The sequence below is a fragment of the Ptychodera flava genome, chromosome 2 (assembly GCF_041260155.1).
Source record: "Ptychodera flava strain L36383 chromosome 2, AS_Pfla_20210202, whole genome shotgun sequence".
NCBI classification, from domain to species: Eukaryota; Metazoa; Hemichordata; class Enteropneusta; family Ptychoderidae; genus Ptychodera; species Ptychodera flava.
In genome coordinates this window covers 18515977-18532842 of record NC_091929.1, presented here as the reverse complement: position 1 = coordinate 18532842, position 16866 = coordinate 18515977, and positions in this window count along the sequence as shown.

Genomic DNA, 16866 nt, shown 5'->3' with positions numbered 1-16866 from the left:
TGACTTTTTTCCACTAACAAAATTGTTCATAATTTGACAGACTGGTATGTAAAACTTTATACACAGAGACAGAAAGTCTTCAGTCTGACAGTTTTCGACATCCAAATTTTCTTTTAATAGAGATTGGAACCGAACTTTCTCTCCTACATTGTATAACCCGAACAAATTTTTTCGATGAAATATTTATAGTAGTGATTCATCTTGATTTTGTCAATAGGAGAAAGTTGATCACTATCTTCTGACAGTTTGAGTAAAGCGTTTTGTAGGTGTCATTGAGTAATTGCACTCCAGAATACTGGCTACTAAACCAAGTCACAGATTTTTGAAAAAGGCCTTAGTTTTTTCACAGTAAGTGTCGAATCAAAGTTTATCAACCGATTAGTCTCTCTTTCCATCTAATTAAGTAGCGACAAGCTCCAAAGATCATAATGACAAAGCTGAGACATACTATAATAAGAGGCAACCTATTGAACAAACATCTGTGAAAATCTAGTGAATTTCCGTTCACTTGTTCTCGAATTCAATTCTGTTCAGCGGGCTGCAATGTGACAAAATGCCGAACGGAGAAAAAGGCAGTTTCGCCTCGGTGTTTTTACCTTTTGAATGGCCATAAACAATTTACTTGACAGATAAAACACCAAAACAATATATTGAATCAACTATTCAACCCAAACAGTATATTCACTAATTGAAATCAATGTCAACGGTTGAAATTAGGCTAAAGGGGTAATTTTCGGGAGCAATATTTCCTTACAGAGCAGTGTACACAGTGGCCGATGACTAAATAAACCACAAGGTACTGCTGGCACTTTTCGTCTAAAAGTTATGGATATGATCAATAGATGTATTATTTTATCCCCGCTATCTCTGCACACCATTTCAAAGAAAGCTGTTTGCATCTCTTAATTACCCTCCCTATTCCCCTTCATTAATTTGTTCTGCCCATCACGAACGCGGGGGACTATCGTCCTGACCAAATAACTCGCCAGCAGCTCATAAGCTAAAACGAATTATGAGCTGCTAACGAGTGTATATGGCTAAGCATACAGCATTCAGAAGATAACTGACATGGATGATGTAGTACTGCAGCAATGCCTGTTGGCGTCAACAACTTCTTTGTACTTCAGTTTCAGTGCCTTAATCTTATGGTGGCACTGATCAGCAGTTCTGTTTAAAAGCAGAGCCTCCCTTTAAAAGGACGCGAAGCTATGGCGGCGTTTATTGTGTAAGTGGACACCAAACAAGCAACAAGCGGAGAAAATGCCACTTTTTAGTTTTTGGTCGCGAAAACGCAGACAGACTGCCAAGCGGTCAGCGCGGAGCTGCTGCCGATCGAACTTTGTGGTTATATTCAAATTCTAACGCGACTGGAAGACAAATTTTTACGAAAGTCGAGCGTTGGTGGCGGGGAATCAATGACGGTTGGCGATTTGAACCGACCGGCAATCAAACGCTTGTATAAACTCTGTTTGCAGGATAAGCAAAAGGTGACAAAAGGTTGAGATCGGTTGTGTAATTAATGTTATAGAAATCAAACATCGTACTGGTCAAGTGTTTGACTATGAGGAGAATTCCACTAATGCAAGAACCTGGGATTGAAAATTGCGGCTTTAAACCTTTTTGTAGAGCCCTTTCAGCACTTTTTTGTAAACGAGGCTGTCTCTCCAGGTTCCGTTCAGCGTTCTCTGTATTCTTTCGTCCGCACAGACTGCGATTAGCAGACTGATCTCATCGTCAGACTAATTGTTGCCACGAGATGTAGTACTCTGTTCGGCAGCCATGGCGAAAGAAAATTAATGTCGGTTGGTGAGGGCGTTGAAAACGGCTCTAAAGCGGCTCAGTCAGTCCACACAGCGAGTTGTGGTTAAAATTAATCCCTATCCGTCTCAGGTCTTGCCGGCTTGACCGTCTCAAATTTGAAACGTTTCTGAACCACTTTGGAGCGTCCTCACATAACTTTACTCCAGTATTGGACTGGAGTCGTTTCAAAGGCGTTTTAATGGCCTATATGTGAACAGCACTTTCGACAGAGTAGGATGGGTTTGGATATTTCTTTCCCAATAATAAACAGGGGAAAAATCAGAAAAATACAGACACATTAAGGATTTGCAAATTGGTATCATACTAATCGAGTCCAACCGCCTGCCATTCACAATCGGTTATAATTTGCCATAGAGCGCTATGTTCTATATTTAGCTAGGCTATTGAAATAAAATCTATATCGATGTAAGTACATAAATTATGGATAAAATATACATGACAGAAAAGTAACATGTTAGATAAACAAGAGATGACGTTTCAACTGTTCCACCAAATTGCCGGGACTGCTAGGGCATCCAGTCGCCGTCTACACAAGCGTGTAAAATGCAATGTGAATTTAAGCCACCGTTAGTTCTCGGAAAGGGCCACGGTTCATAACTGCGGAAGTTTCTGATCAAGCAATCCTGATCATGATTGACATAGCGAGTAGAATATTGGCTGACAACACAATAAAAACTGCATTTGTATACAGATATAGATTGGCAGTGTCTGTGGTCACGGAGATAAAACATCTGTGATTAAGTGAGCTGCTAGGTTTTTTCGAACTTCACGTGCCTTGAAAACCGATTAACGCTTCATATACTTATAACTACTGGCGTTTCTTATCATTAGCTTCCCTTGAGCTTTGCTATTTACAACATTTCTGTGTGGAAGACCGTTTCTGCAGTCACTTTGGCATGAACCAATCGCCAGTCAGCGGCAACAGAGTAAGTACATAAATTATAAAATTTTGTGGCAGGATAAAATATACATGACAGAAAAGTAACATGTTAGATAAACAAGAGATGACGTTTCAACTGTTCCACCAAATTGCCGGGACTGCTAGGGCATCCAGTCGCCGTCTACACAAGCGTGTAAAATGCAATGTGAATTTTAGCCACCGTTAGTTCTCGGAAAGGGCCACGGTTCATAACTGCGGAAGTTTCTGATCAAGCAATCCTGATCATGATTGACATAGCGAGTAGAATATTGGCTGACAACACAATAAAAATACCTGCATTTGTATACAGATATAGATTGGCAGTGTCTGTGATCACGGAGATAAACACATCTGTGATTAAGTGAGCTGCTAGTTTTTCGAACTTCACGTGCCTTGAAAACCGATTAACGCTTCATATACTTATAACTACTGGCGTTTCTTAACATTAGCTTCCCTTCGCTCTTTACAACATTTCTGTGTGGAAGACCGTTTCTGCAGTCATTTTGGCATGAACCAATCGCCAGTCAGCGGCAACAGAGTAAAATGAGAGAATTTGAGAAAACTTGCACATAAAGACAAGGACGTCATATTATCTGAGCCGCTGTTGTCGTCAAGGGAATCCAAAAATTGCGTGTCATCGGTATTGTTAAAAATGCTGTCATCGGACGACAAATCATCGAGCATCAGCGTTAAAGTTTGGATGTCGTATGATCCTTTGTCTGACATTCGCAGGCTGTCGTTTACACTTGTGGACATCGGTGTGTTGTTGTGGACTTTCGGGGTCCCTTTTCCGTTTTCTTGCCTTCATGATGCCGTTCCCGTCTCTGCCTTGATTGCTTAACATGTACGGGTGTGTCGCGGTATTCAGGTGTTTGATATCACTAAGGCCTCTCTGTAGTGGAAGTTGATTAAAATAATCTTTTATAACCATACATCTTCTCAACTTCCATCGGAGTGAGATGGAAGTGGTCCCTCATTTTGTAAACGCCTCTGTAAGACTCAAGATAATGTAACAGTAATATACTAATATTAGAAACGAACGTCAGTGGTGAATTTCTATTTATAAACTCGTGTAAGGCCTCGAACATTAAGACAATACACTCGGCACATTATGTCGCTCAGTTTACACGCAGTCACAGCGAACAAATGGGATTTGATCGCGCGGTCACCATTGGTTGTACACCATGCTATGCATAGTACAGCAAAAAATCACTAAAATGATCAAAATTGTGTGTGTGTATATATATATATATATATATATATATATATATATATAATATATATATATATATATATATAATAATATATATATATATATATATATATATATATATATTTAGACCAGCAAGAAGCACAATGCCTCACGCAAAATTACACACACGAGGCCATGGTTGGCAACCCATAGCTTTTGACACGGGAGATGTTGTTGTACTTCCTGAATGCAGGGCAGGTCTTAGACTTGGTTTAAGTCGGACAATATTCAATTACAAAATTACAAACCTATTGGGGATTTGGCGGGCCAGGCCAGGGGGTTTTGTATGACATTGTACGAATTGTTTTTCCGAGCCGGGTTCAAAGAGTTAATCGCTAAGAAAACCCCTGGCCTAATGGGTTTGTATTAAATAAGAGAGAAATGTTGAGATAACTGCTACGCTAAAAATACAAAATAAAACATGAAAACAAAAGAAAATGAAATAATCATCCATACAAGGATTTTTATTTTTCAAAACTTCATCGAAAGTTCGTAACATCGGATTTGAGATCGCTATCTCTGCTTTTGAACGAATTGTACGATGTTGACTTGAAGGGATATAGTCGTCGGAACTGCCCTAAAAGGTCGTATGGGACCCATACGACCCATGGCAACAATGTATCCAAGGCAAAATGGTGATTGACGTCAGTTAAAACATGTCTGTCATAATCTATCATCGTATAATTTAAATGTTGCAGCGATGATGATGAGGTGCATCTTGATATCGTGCACCAAATACATTGCTTGTAAACAAGAAACTCGCCCAGGCGCAGTTCCGACAAAAGTTTTCGACAAAAGTTTTTGATAAAAACTTGTATGCATTCTTTACATATCCGTGTTAGCTTTGAGACTGTCTCTGATCCTTTATCTGGTTACCTCTCTGTGTATACAAAATATTTTTTATTCGAATTTGAACTCACCACCTTCGTCAGCTGAACATTACGTAGAGATTGAAACAAGCGGCCGCATTCCTGTGTGGTTCAATAACGGAGCTCGATGGACATAAACTTATTACGCGAAAGACCGAACTTTGATATGGTCAACTGAAAAAGTGTACTTGTGACAAGAAACTAGGCAAGGAATGGATGGTTTCATACATAGTTCTTTTTCAAACCAGTTAGTGTCATTTTCTTCTTATGACGATAATTAACTTCCAACACAGGAAAACACAAGAAAATTAAATTAGTTGAGTATTTATCTCAATATTTAATTTCTCTACTTTTAGACGTTGGTGGCTGCACTGAAAGGCACAATCAGATATTCTGACATCTCAACCCACCAACCAATTATGTCACTAGATGCAGGTCATATTACTCTTACGAATATTCGCATCTGCTTCCTCGATCCCGTTCGTATGCTGGTATTGTAAAAGGTTATCAGATGACGTTAAATTTCACAAGGTCAAGGTGAGAAAATCTTAGTTGATGGACCGCTGAGCATTATAAAGTTCCAAGTAACGTTTAAATACACTGTCATTAAACTGTATTATCGTGCAATGGTTTATATCTCTTACGTACCTGACATTTTGAACACCCGAGGGAAGATATTACACAGATGCATCTCTTATCAAAGAGTCATTGATCTATAGTCACAACTGTCACAAGACAACAGACAAGCTCACAATAAGGGCCGTCAGAATTTCAGATGGTCACGAGTGAGCGAGAACTTCTTAGCCACAATAAGACACAATTAAGTCAGGGTGTTGTATCTCAGACATGCACAAGTAATCGAAACTTTACATATCAGTCCAACTGTTGAGCTCTTGACCTCCAATTCACAGCACTATAAACAACACTGCAAGAGTAAACAACGATAAAGAAATTATTGTATCTGTGTTTTTACTTCCATCAAATTATTCATTTCTTCTTTACATTGGTGCGCAGAATATTTCACTTGGAAGGGATTGCGGTTTAAGTCTGGAGTAAGCTTGGTGTCCACTTAACAGACTCTGTATTATACATTTTCTCATTGATAGACTCTGAACATAATTTTTGTCATATTTGGTTTATGAATTTCTTATTCCGACTGAAAGTAAAAAAGTGATACTTTACCGTTGAGACTTTCCGCTGGTTTTCATGTACCTGTTTCAAGTTCATTATCAGTAACAGCAGGGGGTCTGAGCTGGCATGCCAATGAAACCGAGTTAGTGTTGGTCGTGGAGTAAGAAAATGACTTCTGTGAGAGATGAGTACAGACGACTAGTTGACTACTCATTCCTACTAAGAATCTGACCATCGATTGATACTTTTTCGGTTCATAAAAAGTTTACTTGTCATATTGCCATCAAAGTTCAACGAAAAGAAGCATTTAGCATTGACATTGATATGTTCCATTCCTCATCAGATAGATTTCCCTAAAAAAGATTTATCCGGGGAATTGATAACACAGACAACTTAAAAAAGTATTTAGTTTTATGATGCGTATGCATTACGGTTACCACTGCAGCTGTAAAGAACCATGGTTTATTATTGTTTCCTATAGCCAAGAGAGGAATGTGCCTAAACTCAGATTTCCAGGACTTTATTTATTATTCCTTTGTAAGACAACCAACAATTGAAAGGTTTCCCCTTTTTTCTTTATTTTTGCACAAACTATTTAATTTCCCTTTAAGTTTATGATAAAGAATGAGTACCGTGGGAATGAAAACAAAATACAACTGCCAACAAATATTTTTTGCTTGTTGAAACAACAAGAGCAATATCAATGTTTCTACTTTGTAAATGTCAGAGAATGAAGTATTTCCATGATTATCACATTAACTGGCCCAAATAGCCACCTGTGTGACGTAGAAGAGGACGGATAAGGAATCCGAATTACCCCTGTTCTGCGTCATCAACCGGAACTTTTTTCCTGCACATCATCGTGCACCGTGACGCTTTCGTGCAATGACTGATCTGTCGCGATCGATGCCGTGCTCTCGTTACATTTTTTCGAAAAGGTAATGCAATAAATTCAGACATGGAAACATAGAAGCCATGTCCAACGAAATTTAGAGTAGCTATTCTAAAGAATAGAATGGGGATGCCGTCGCGGTTAACGCTCCAGTCTAGTCGGATGGACGGCTAAATGTCACGGTGGAACGTTAAACCTGGCGATTAACCCGAAAGCTGCACCTCAATGTAAAGTTCAGCTGAATAAACATGTACGGTATGATCTTCGAGAAGCGACATAGAAGGCAAAAATCCCCATCGAATCATTCGACGAACAACATTAAGTTTCCTTCATCACATAAGAATTCTCCATTGGAATCGAACCTGCAGCATAGCGCTGTAGCGAAAACTCTTCAGTGCAGCGCTGTTGATGTATTATCGAAAGTTGACACAGACAACAGAACAGAGTTTCCGTCAAGCCTCAAAATGAGGAGGTATCTACGGGTGAGATATGTGTCACTGCCAACATCAAAGTTCGGAAGACATAAACATTGACGGCCGGGATCGGGCTTGGCGAGTTGACATCGGGTGAGACCGGTCGACCGGTGGTGACGGTCAGTTGTGGCTACGTACGTAGATCTGGTTCATTCACAGTGCAGTGGGCGCCATCGAATTGAACTTTTCGGGCTCGCCAATTTCGTTATCTCGTGATATTTTGAAATCCACGACACCTCCTAGAATAAGAATTGCTGTTTCGATCTTGTTGTTGTCTTCCCTCCATAAATATATTAGAAAATTTTCTAAATAACTCCGGTAATAGTAATAGGGCTGTCACGCGCGGTGAAGCCCCCTTGCCAGCCGATGGCAGACTTCCTTTTGCGTCGGGACGGCAGCACGGGACAATGATTGACAAGTTCATTTGACCGAATCCATAAGTCTGATTGGTTGAGATGGCATTCAGTGTATCAAAATTCCAACTTGATCGGATTTATGAATGAAAGTACCTCAATAAACATTTGTATATCTCCAGGGCGAAGGGCCGTTTTACTCATTTAATGAAAGTAATTCTGGGAAATAAAACCGAGATCGCGACAATATTTTTTCAATCCTCGACTATAATTTCGATCCATCTAAATCAAACTTCTTCGGATCGAAGTTGTATGGCTCCGCGAAAAAGATATAATTATGTGACGATATTTACAATTGGAATTTAGCAAATAAAGAACGATGGTCCCGTGGAAAAAAATTAATGTCACTTTCATCACTTTTCAGCATTCCACATAACCAATGCTCAAAGATAAGTTAGGAGTCGAAATCTGTGAGTAAATCTGTAGTGAATGACTCAGAGTGAGTCACTACGACTGACACATCAAATATCTAAGAAAAAATGATTTGAACAAGTTTCATATCTTTCAATGATATATCATTGTAATTTATTCCTCTAAAACTGAATGTTTGTAAAAACACATTCAATTTGTTTAATCGCAAGTTTCTCAACAAAAATTTTGAAACTTCCAAAAGCTGACATTATAACAGGGAGCTGAAATCAAAAGTTAAAATGCCAATGTTAAGAATATAATATAAGTGATACATTCTCAACAGGTCAAACGATGTTTGATCTATGTTACACCGGGAAAAATGCTTGAAATACAACAATATACACATATACTGACTCTGTACAGTTGTTAAATTGTGTTCCATATACGTAAATATACTGAACGCATATCAAACATTTTGTTCAGTGTTAAATAATCAGTTCCTGCACAAATTAGCTCTCGAATTCAAGTAGAACCTTGCAAGTGTATGATAAAAGTATTCGTATATTCATGCGGTGATTACTTATAGAATGAAGAGAAAAAAACTGTGACTACAAAAAAGAACAGTGCAATTTACATCTTCAATCATTTTTGAGAAAATTTCCAAATCATTGGTAAAGTACAATACTTAATAAAAATTCATCACATAATGATATAACAATAAACAATTATGATGATGTTAAAAGTTGCTGTAAAAACCACAATACGGCAACAAATTTGAAAGACAAAAGTACACTGCTTAGCTGACCCAGGATATGGCAATTTAAAGCTTTGCTCGAAAAAGTCATTGGTGCTAGTAGGGGAAAGCTATAAATGTTTTGAATTCATAGACTATCACTGTCGTACATGGTAAAAAGCATACATTGGAAACACATAATAACAGGAAAATTAACTCAAAAACTAGACTTTAAAGTTCACTGCAGTTAACTAAAAATAGAAAGAGCAAAAAATCTTATATCTGCTGGTCTCATGGCAAACACAAGTACAGAGATAAAAAATATGTCATCGTTCGACGTCAACAGTAAAGAAGGAAATGTCCGCAGAGACCAACTTTTTTGAATCAATGACAATACAAAAATAGATTTTCATTGACTTAAAAATATGAGACTCTATTTTATATCATTTCTTCCAATGCAGGGTAGGGTATGAGCGGAACAAAGAGAAAAAACTTTGACTACAAAAACAGAACAGTGCAATTTACATCTTCAATCGTTCTTGAGAAAATTTCCAAATCATTGGTACACAACTTAATAAAAAAGCATCACATAATGATATCACATAATGATGCTGTTAAAAGTTGCTGTAAAAACCACAGTACGGAAAGGATTTCGTAAGACATGTAGCTTCGTATGAAAAAAGTCAATGGTACTAGTAGGTAAATACTATGCATTATTCAAGTTCATAAACTGTCATTGTCGCACACGATTAAAAGGCAAACGTCGGAAACACATAGTAACGGGAAATTTGAAAAAAAAGCAAAACTTCAAAGTTCACTGCATTTAAATCTAATGGAAATAGCAAAAACATATGCTGGTCTCATGGCAAACACAAGTTTAGAGATAAAAATATGACATCGTTCAATGTCAACAATAAAGGAGGAAAGGCCACAGAACCCAATTTTTTCAATCATGACAATACAAAATCGATTTTCATTTACTTAAAAATATGAGAATCTATTTAATATATTTTCTACCAATGCAGGGTAGGGTATGAGAGGACCAATTTCGAGCAATAATACTCTATTGTGACTTTCATGTAACCCAGTGTCTCAGAATCATGACATAATGATATTTAAGAAACAAATTATGATGCTGTTAAACTTTTCTGTAAAACCATAGTACAGAAAAGGATTTCGTAAGTCAAAGGTACACTGCTTAGCTGACCCAGGATATGGCAATTTGAAAATGAAAATAGAGTTCATGTAGTTTTGTATGAAAAAGCCAGTGGTTCTAGTTGTAAATGCCATGAATAATTCGAATTCATAACTGTCATTGTCGTACATTGTTAAAGTGTAAACGTTGGAAACACATGATAACAGGAAAGTGACAAAAAACTATACTTTCAAGTTTATTGCATTGGAATTTAATAGAAATAGCATAACAACTTATTTCTGCTGGTCTCATTGCAGTTAAAAGTAAAGAATTGATAAATATGACATCGTTCAACGTCAACAATAAAGGAGGAAATGGCCTCGGAACACTGATGTTTGATTCATGACAATACAAAAGCGATTTTAATTTATTTTAAAATATGGCATTCAGATTAATATAATTCCAAACATTAATGGGCAGGGTATGAGTAACCAATTTCGAGCAATAATATTCTGGTGTGTCCTTACAACAACCCAGTGTCTAAGAAGTAGAACGAAATAGACAATTTGAGCTGAAGATGGCTTACAAATGCCAAATTATATACCAGTACAACCTTATTCATTAAACCTTTAAGTTCTTGTTTTCCATATTCAGTTGAGACATTATAGTTTTAGGAGCTCAAGCTTATAATTTGTTTAGACCAAGTTCCAATTTGTGATTGCCCATCTATACCTCTTTGTTTTATATAATTATTATCAGTCTCAAGCCCGCTATTCCCATATGCAATACTATTTATTCGATCTCAAGGACGCAGACAACAGAACAGAGTTTCCGTCAAGCCTCAAAATTACGAGGTGTCTACGGGCGAGATATGTGCCACTGCAAGATATCCGAGTGAATGCATCTTTTTCTGTATAACAATCATAGGTATTGTTGCACATTTTACGCTAGTGACTGACCGTTTTGCATAATGTCAACAATTTCTTGCAATTACTAGCACAAGTGTGGAATCTATCTAGGATGCGCTTCGCGAGACGTAATCTAGCAACCGTCAAATTGATCATTTAAAACCCCTTCAACAGTGAACGCACATATGAAACCACAATTGCAAGATGCACTGCATATCGGGGGCTGGGAACGCTAAAGAGACAACGAATATTATGGAGTGGCCGTCTGCGCGGCTTATTTTAGCGCGCAAATTTCCATTGTTCTCGATGATAGATGTGTATAATCTCTAATTATCACCACCCACAAGTATTGAGAGATATCAAGGAAAACTAACCCATTCAAAATTGATGTTCTTCATCGTGTAAGGTTCTGCAATACCCAAACTATGCTGTTTGCAGTTCGCAGTAAGTGCATTTTAAAGCTTACACGCAAAGTTATTTGGTCAGCTGCTGTGGTCTCCTTTTGTTGTTAAGCTAGTGCTGAATGTAACCAACACAGTTTGTCAGAGAAATATTCCTCATCAAAGATAACACGGAAACTCCGTGGTAGTATATATTTCAAAAAGTGGAGATTCTAATGTTAATTATGGTAGCCATTGTTTACTCGAAGAATGTAGGGACATATATTTGAGGTAGGAAACTCAATTTAGGTTTGAATGATAAAATATTAATTTAATGGGGAGACCCATCTTCCTTGGGTGATTTTGGTCATTTTTTGTTTAATGGTAAATTTTGAATCCGTGTAATATGGCCTTTGAGCGGACGATAAGTTTGAAACCATAACATACTTGGAAATGTGTTAGATTTTAACAAAACTGAAAATTGTAGGCCAGTTCGCGTGCCGTCGTTTTTCTTATGTCGTAACGGTTTCTAGATTAGTCAAGACAATCTCAAGAGTGTAAGTAGATGACGTTAATTTCATCCGTAGGATTGCGCATGCGCCAGTCTTCTTCCGAATTGCCAGCAGGAAGTATGTCGTGGCTACCGAAGGTAGCCGTCGATAGCGAAAGCATGGTCCACAAAAGCGAAATATCAAGCATACGACCGGGAATGAGAGGAGAGTTGAAATTGTGAGAGTTACATTTCACCTAAAACTGCAGTTTCCGTTGCGTTTAAAAAAAGTGTGAACTAGAACTAGTCGCAAGCGAGCAGGGTATAAATGCAGAACGCTACTCATTCAACACCAGACTGAGCTTCGCGAACAAATGCTGGTGGTACATCTTGCGCGCAATTGAGAAGCTACTCATTGTAGTTTATATTATTTTTACCTTGTTTTCCTATAACACGTAATCAATAAAAACTGTTCCCGTACAAAACAAACAACGGCTGAAAATTCAAATAGTACGTCTTTGTTTCACATGTTTGCCAAATAAAGTACAGCATTCAAGATTAATCGCAGTCGAAAACCAAAACGTATTCGATTCCAATAACGAGTGACGTGACTTAATGCCAAGTAAAGTCTGACACTCAAAACTGACCCTAACCAAATCAAACTTGGCCTACTGCCGAAAATCCTAAAATTACGTCTTTTTCTGATCACATTTTACATGTTTGTCTGCACCCACTCTGTACTATATGTAATTGCGACTGAAGATAAAAACGACTGATAACTCCGAAAATGTCCAGTGAAGTCTGGCATCTTAACCCACTCCCGCTTACGTACCTGCACGTCACCACAGGTTTTGTACCTTTTTATGGAAATGGTTGCGACGTCTTTTTGTTTCGACAGTTGGTCGAGCAACATTCCTCTCAGTAGAAATTAGAAATATGCTTACAGTTCAAACTTTTATAGCGAGAAAATGGCGCCGGTGTCTGCTCTGCCTGGTTTGGAAACGTATTGTATTTAAATTCTATGCGGGTAACGCACGTACAATTTTGCTACATTAATCTCGATTGAAAAGTATGCGATAATTCGCAGCGAAAATTTAAGTCGGTATAGTTATTTAATAATCGCGATTCAAAAATAGGATAATGATAGAACAATTTTCATGAACTTAAAAAATATAAGCAGTCACGAACGTGCTTTTTTTCGAATCAGCAACTGCTTTTTCGTGTGGATGAATTCAATTACGCTGAGAAATAGTTGTTCTACGGGCAGTCGCCACCGAAGAACGATGAATCTCCTTCAACATATCAGAGAACGAGACATTAAACTGTTTGACTGAAATTCACGTATTTCATTACTTGTACAAAACTATAGACCGTCGCGATTTTAGAATGATGCAGTGGTCACAGATTCACATCTGTTTTACCTGCTCGCGGAGCCAAATAAGTCGCTGTTAGAATTGTTCGAGTTTCGTGTCAGAATCGATTCAGTTCAGTTTTTTGCCGACTACTACCTTTATCTTGAATTAGAAAAAAATCGTTTTAGATGCCAGATATTGTCTGGTGTTATATGTAGTTTTAGCCTAACGATGGACTCTAACCTGGCACAACAAAACAGTGTTTGTTACTAATGTTAGCCTTGAACTATTAAAAGCAGCTCTGAGGTCGGAAACCGGTTTTACAGTGGACTGTGGTCGTACCACAACATGCAGTTAACACAAACTCAAAGTGTCGGGTCCTGGTGCCGTGGAAGACGCGAAAAAGCAACGATACTCTTTTCTGAAATTTAATATACGTCAAACGCGAGTCCATGTAGGAGAGAAAGACTGTTTATTTTGCAGTATCTATAACCCTTATTCTAAAATGGTATGGGTTAAAAAGTGATAAATAGTCATGAGAAGCAAAATTAAAATGCCTGTTGTTCAAAATGTAAGAACTTTATTACCAAAAAATATTGTCATTTTGTTATATATTATTTAAATTTTTCTATTGAGAGAAAAGAGAAGACAGGAAACCAGGTGATTTGCATAAATTTGCACTTCTTTTCAGCCTACTTACAATTGCTTGACAAGCTGATTGGTGAACAAAACCAATACTTTAATCTTTACCTAGAATTGAACGAATCTTTGCAATAAAAGTGATTTTGAGAAAACTATGCTTTGTTTTGTGCAGCACCACATTACAGCAGTCATGAACATTTTCAATGGAGGCCAAACTGAGATAAGCCTTCAATAACGACCTTATCAGGAGACACCTTTGGAAAACGACTTATAATCCCGGGAATATGGGGACGCAAGTCTTCCATGTCTATGCCATCAGAGTTGGTCACCTTAATCGATATCTGTCTTACATCAACTAATTCTACACTTCGAAATAAGTCATCAATGTCATAACTGTTTATGATTTCCTTAATGTCAATGTTTATATAAACATCAAGTAATACTCCGTCATCATCAACAGATTGAAGTGTCGATAAGCATCTATGCAAACCTGCTAAATCGAACTTGATGTCGTATATCAAGTAATTAGCTCTACAATGTCCAAATGTAGTGGTTATTCTTAGTTTACACTCTATTTCTGAATCTGGAAATTCATACGGATCAGGGAATATTATGTTACCGGATGAAAAAAATCCCTCGACGTCACTTTTTTTTGCGAAAAGCCAATCACAAAATGTCATGTCAATGGACTTTAATCGCTTGTTCCCGCTCAGATAGCGATGAACATTTTTCATGAAGTCTAACGTTCCAAGGGGTAGACCTTCTATGACAAGCTCACTGGCAGAGATCTTCGACAAACTGTCTGAAATAAAGTAATTGTAAAGACAAATGTCTTGCATGACATGAAGGTGCTCAGATTCGTAAAGGTGAAGAACTATCCTTCTGATATCAACCGATTTTAGCATTTGCAATACATCACACATGTCCTTTATGGCCAAATTATTGCTCGTGTCAATTTGCAAGCGGACATCTAGCAATACTCTATCATCACACAAAGATGTAAGCAATGAAAGACATTCGTGTAAATTAACCAAATCAAAATTCAAGTTCTTTGTCACATACCTAACTCTGCAATGTCCAACTACTGCAATGATTTCTAATTTACTATCAATATAATGATCCTCACTATATCTAACACTTTTCCGCACTATGATAATCTTAATCATAATAATCATCATAATAATCATCATAATAATCATCATAATCAGCATAACCCAAGGACATCATAGATGTTTATTATAATCATCCGCATGTTTATCATTATTATCCTCCGAAGATGTATCATCATTATCCTCCGAAGATGTATCATCATTATCCACCGAAAATGACTCATAATCCTCTGAAATGATCGCGTCATCACCAGGAAATGACATATCACCTTCTACATGCAACGAATATCTCTCAAGGAAACGAGAAGTAAACGAAACATCAACTGCCTTCAATCGCTTATTACTGTAGAGACAGCTATGAACAGTTTTCATGAACTCTAAAGTTCCAAGATGTAAGTGCTCTATGACAAGCTTATCAGCAGATATATTTGACAAACTGTTTAAAATACGGACAAAACGTGTATTAACACTTTTCATGTCGTAGCGATCACTATCGGACAATGTAATCAGTATGTTTCTGATATCGATCAACTGTAGCCTTTCAAATAAGTCGATTACATCATTTCCCTCCATGATGTCCTGAGGGTCGACATTTATCGTAATATCTAGTAATACTCTATCATTATCAACAGATGCAAGTTTTGAAAGGTATTTATGCAAACTGACAAAGTCAAAATTCATGTTTGCGTTATTGTAATGAGTTCTACAATCTCCACACTGTGCTGTAATTGTTAGCTTGACTTGAAAAGCCCATTCAAAAATCCTAACATCAACTGACTTCAATTGCTTATTACCTCTAAAACGTTCATGTACATTTTTAATGTAATCCAAATTTCCAAGCGGTAATTGAATCACCAACTCATCAGCAGAAACCCATGACAAACTGTGTAAAACACAGGAAATACTTGCATAAACATCTTTACCGTAGCCATCAAAATGGACTATTTCAAAGAATCTCACTCTGATATCAATTGACTTCAGTTTTGCACATAAATCGTCTACATATTTTCTATCCTTGATGTCCTTATCGTCAATGTATATTTTCATATCTAGCAATAGCCTTTCATTTTCAAGACACGCAAGTCGAGAAAGGCATTTATGCAAACCAACCAAATCGAAATTTGCATCGCTTACCCTGTAACTGGTTTTACAGATTCCAAACTGTGCTCTGATTTCCAGTTTTCCTAGATAATTATCGGCACTAAGTTCAATAAAATCTACATCAACTACCTTCCATCGCTTATTACTGGTTATACAGTCATGAAAAGTTTCAATGAAGTCAATTTTTCGAAAGGTAATTCTGTGATGACAAGCTCATCTGCAGTGATCTCTGACAAACTCTTCAATATAGAGAACAGATATCGATAGCCATCTTTTATGCCGTCAAAAATATACTTATGCATGTTTAACTTTAGCTGTCTCATGTCAATCAGCTGCAGTCTTTCTAATATGTTGAGCGTGTCATGGATAGTGTTTTTGTCGCCAATATCTATCGTAACGTCTATCAATGCCCTTTCATCATCAACAGATGGAAGATTTGTAAGGAATCTATACATGCCAACCGTATCAAAATTCGTGCTGTTTATCCGACAGCAAATTCTACAATTTGAAAGGTGTGTTGTAATTGACATATCGTGACTTTCTCCGTAACATCCTTTACCGTCACTTAACCAAATATGAACTGGTTTCAATCGTTTATATCTACTTAGACAATCGTGAACATTTTCATTAAAGTCCACTGTTCCAAGATGTAACTTCACCTCAAGCCTTTCAGAAGATAACTTTGACAAACTATTCAAAATACGGGGAACATGAGCATTACCATCTGTCTTATCGCGCACACTGTAACTTGTCATCTCAACTATTACTTTCCTGAAATTAATCGACTGTAGTCTTTTAAATAAACGCATTAAGTCGTCTCTCTCGCTACTGTCATAAAGGTCATGATTTATCTGAACATCTAGTAATACCCTCTCATTACCACCTTGTGGAAGTT